The sequence below is a fragment of the Petaurus breviceps genome, unplaced genomic scaffold, assembly GCF_028583685.1.
Source record: "Petaurus breviceps papuanus isolate PSGF00001 unplaced genomic scaffold, PetGlider_PUasm1.0 218, whole genome shotgun sequence".
Lineage (NCBI taxonomy): Eukaryota > Metazoa > Chordata > Mammalia > Diprotodontia > Petauridae > Petaurus > Petaurus breviceps.
Window position 1 is genome coordinate 9,121,436 of NW_027185872.1, and position 4,581 is coordinate 9,126,016.

The window sequence follows — 4,581 nt, forward strand, 5'->3', positions numbered from 1 at the left end:
GGAGGTGGGGGGATGGTGGGGATGGGGATGGTGGAGGAGGTGGGGGGCAATGGCACCAAATCCCAGAATCTCGAAGCTGGAAGGGACCTAGGAAACCATGTGGTCCCACTGGTGCCTGTAAGGGACTCTTCAATATACTCTCTGTTTGAGGGTTTTCAATAGGAGGAAACCAAACAGCCCCTAAAGCAGCCCATCATTCCCTTTGGAAGGCAGTCGGTGTGAGAAGTTTCCCGATATCAAACCGTAACACTTGGCAGCTTTACCCATTGCTCTGCCTTCTGCCCTCTGGAGCTACACAGACATGTTTAATACTTTTGCCCACACAACAACCCTTCAAATACTCCAACACAGCTGTTACAGCTTCCCTAAGTTCTTTCTTCTTTAGTATAGATATTCCCATTTCCTTCATCTGCTCCTCAAAGGCCATGAAATCAAGGCCCTTCATCAGTTATTCAGACATTTCATTGACACTTGGATCAAATCAGAATTTCTCTGCTTTTCCCATCCTCAGTACCATCCCAACCTGCTTTTCCAGCATTAAGGCTCACTCTTTCCCGCCATTCTTTAGTGGAACTGAATTGTCCCTCATGCTGTTCCTCATACACAGTATTCTGAATTTCATTCTCCTTCTATAGCACTGGCTGCCTCCCATGCCTGGAATGCTCTCCATTCTCACCTCATCTTCTTAGAACCCCTGGTCTCCTTCAGGACTCATCCAAGGGCCACATTCTCCATGAATGCTTTCCTGATATACCTTCCAGGTACTAGTGACCTTTTCCTTCAAATCACTGTGTGAGTATGAGAGATACAGACGGTCACCTGGGTGGGAGCTAGGGAAGTAATCCCAGAGCAGGAGGGGGACTATGTATATAAAACAGGGAGATGTATAGAGTCAGAGAGCTTAGTTGTAGAGCCTGAAGGTACCTTAGAGACCATCTAGTCCAGTTGCCTCACTTTATGAATGAGAAAACTAAGGTCCAGAGAGATGAAATCACTTGGGATTCAGCTAAGTCCAACCTAATCCTCTCTCCATCACTGTCATGGAGAATATCCTCCTGACCTCCAAATATAGAGCAAGACTGCTGTTCCCTGTGAGGGCAGAGAGAGTCAGGGCTACTTCCAGAGAACATAAAAGGGAAGGAAAAGTGTTTGAAGTGAGAAACCAACATGCAACAGAGCTAGAAGTGGGAGGAAGCCAGGACATGTAGCCCAGAACTGCTCTCCCAGTGACGTAGCTTGGAAGCCCGCAGGACAGAAAGGGCCCTGGAGTTAAAATGAGGAAAAGTCTCTTGTGGAGTGATTCATCCAAACTCCCAAAAGGAACAAAAGAAGGCCCCTGGGAGAAAGGAGGCTTAGAAAGCCCTGGGGGAAGAGACTGATCGCACCGAAACTTCTGTCTTGGGGAAAGCTCCATGGAGAAGTCAGCCAGAGTCCTCAGAGGGGATGATGCAGGGAACTGTCATTATCTAGTCCTTTGAGATGAGTCCTGAGATGGGGTGGCAGAGATGAATGGATCATGTTTGGATGGGAGCTCCCCAATCAAGGACCTTGTGCCCACCACCAATATTGGGCTGGGGACACTGGGGAGCAGAAATTGGACCAAGCATTGACTCTAAACCCATGGTGGAGTAGGATGGGTAAGTTATAGGGCTAACAGCCACCCACAGGGCCCAGTGGGCAAGATTACAGAAAAATATTGATGCAGAGTGGAGTTGTGCTAGACAAAGGCCATGAGAAACCATTTACCAAAAAACCTCAGCATGGCCCCAAGGAAAGCTTGGAACCCTCCTTGTCTGCTCCGTAGATGGGGCTGCAGGGAGCCCCTCTTGGCTCTAGCTTAGGTGTCTCAGATATGGAGGACAAGGGCACGACAGGGCCCTTCAAGGTCAGCCTGAGGAGTTAGAAGGGACAGTGTTGTTTCAAAAGCAGAATGAGCAGATATGGATGGAAGTCAAGGCAGGAGAAGTTACCTCATGGCTCATGGGTTAGATAGGATAATGTTTTGTTTGTTTATCCTTCATTCTAGGAGAGGACCATGACATCAGGAAGGTGATGCCATCACCTGTAATTGAATTGGATTTGAGTGAGGGAGGGCTGTACAAAGTCACCAGCCTCCCTTTCTCCTCCAGAGTCATTTGGGTCCAGTGGCCAAATATAGATCTGGATGACGGCAGATGACCCAGGATACAATGGGAGACCCCAGCCCTTTTAGGCTAAGGTCTTTTCAAGTTCTCATTTTGAGTGAGACAATTCCCATTCAATGAGTGAGCCTCTTTAAGAAGCATGATGGCCCCTTTAATTAAAAAAAATCAAACTGGAGGGGAAGAATCTCAGACTTGCTGGCCAAAAGAGAAGCAGTTACTATGACATTCACTCTGATCCAGGAAGGCCCCCAAAATAACCATTAAGTGGTGCTTGGGCAGAGGCCTGTTGTTGTCCAATCCCTGAGATCCAGAGTGGATTGGGTCTAAGGCTTGATCTTTGAGAAAGAAATCCAGCCTGAGTTAACTAGGTATGTTGTGGCCATCACAACTTACCTTCCTTTGGCCAGAATACCCTCAGATAAGGGAATGATGAGGAGAGGAGAGAAGAGGAGGGGAGGGAGAGGAAGAAGGGGAGGATGAGCTGAGTTGCCCAACTGGAACTGGCCAGCTGGGTCCCCATTTGGGCAGCTCAGACTACTTACAGGCTGTGGTTTGCCCTTCATTTTCCAAGAGGACCATGACATAAGGAAGGTGATGACTTGACCTTCAATTGACTTGGATTTGAGTGAGGAAGGGCTAAGAAAAGGCACCAGCCTCGCTTTCTCCTCCAGAGCCATCTAGATTATTGGGCACTGAAGAAAGAACACTGGCAGAGAAGGAGGAGAAACCGAGGGAGGACATGGAACAGGCTTCCAGGACGTAAAAGAGAACAGAAGCCAGGAAGCTTTCCTCCTGCAGAAGGACATGCACCCAGGGGAGGGCACTCTGGACCATGTCACAGGGCTGAGAAAATCCCCCAGAACTAAAAACAGCCCGACAAAATGCCTCAGCAACAAGCCCTGGGATAAGGGTGAGTTCCCAGAGACAAAAGTGAATGTGGGTGAGGTGGGGGAAAGGAAGACAATCATCTGATCCTAGATGCACGTGACCAGGGGTAGGGAGGACAGCTAATGAGCAAACTGGATGATGGGAAATACATCCCAAACAATCCTGACAGGTTACAGCATGGAACTGATTCTAAGAATATGAGATGCAACAGCAATTGATGTAAACCTTGCACTTGTGTTCATAATACAATAGAGGTGGCATTGATCTGAAGAAGATCTGAGGGTTTGGGTGGTCCACAAACTCAGTGCTGTATGGCAGCCCAGAAAGGTGATTCGAACTGTACAACAGAGCTTCCAGGTCCAGGAGATGACTATCCCACTGTGCTCTGCCTTGGTCAGACCACATCCGGAGTCTTGTGCTTCATTCTCAGGTCATATTTTATGATGCCTATTAAAAAGATAGAAGCGGACGGAGAAAAGAAATCAGAACCATGAAAGGCCTCGATATATTTGAGGTGAGACTGAAGGACCTGGATAAAACTAGCATAAGCCAATGCACGGAGGATGTTCTGAAACTCAATGGCCCCTAGGAAGGTCCGTTGTCCTCAGACACTGACCAGCTGTGAAGTCCTGGGTAAGGCCTCATTCCTCTGTGGCTCGCAATTGTCTCATATGAAGATGAGGAAGTTTGACTGGATGGCCACCAGGACCTCCTGCTCTAAGCCTGTCACCTTTGATTATGATGATGATGATGATGACTACAGGGGATAAGTCATATCAAGTTGCTTCCCTGTATCTTTGACTTCACTGAAGGGCATTCCATCTGAGGATGCAGATCGCACCCCATCGATGTCTTTTCAGCCTGGGTGTTTCTGTCTCTGTCTTCTCATAAATCCTCCACAGGGGGCCCTCCCAACAAATGGGGTCTCTTCCTTTGGATCTCTGCACTCTGTGTGGATACAGTGAGGTAGATCCCCTGCTCCTGCTACACTCACTCTCTGTTAGGAGCTAAGATCTTATTTGATCCCACAACAACCCAGGGAAGTTGGTTCTGTTATTATCCCCATTTTACAGATGAGAAAATGGAGGTCAATAGAAGTGAAGTGACTTGCCCAGGATCACATAAGCTAGCAAGTGACTGGCACTGGATTTTAACTCAGTTCTTCCTTACTCCAGGCACTGTATCTGCTTCACTGTCTCTCTATAAGGGGAGATGCTTTGTTTCTCTGTTTGTATCCTTAGACCTGGCCCATCATAAATGCTTTATTAAAGGTTTGTGGAGCTGTATTATCCTTAATACTTATGAGTGGAACTGAATTGTTAAGATCATTAGAGATGGTGCTAATTAATTAAGCTGCCCAAACACAAGTGATTCCTCTCTCCTGCAAACTGTCAGCTCCTCATTGCAGACCAGGATCAAACACAGTGTTATTCTTGGGGGAATGCATGCTCCACTGAGGGAGGGAGAGAGGGAGGGAGGAAAGGAAGGAGGGAGGAAGGAAAGGAGGAAGGAAGGAAGGAAGGAAGGAAGGAAGGAAGGAAGGAAGGAA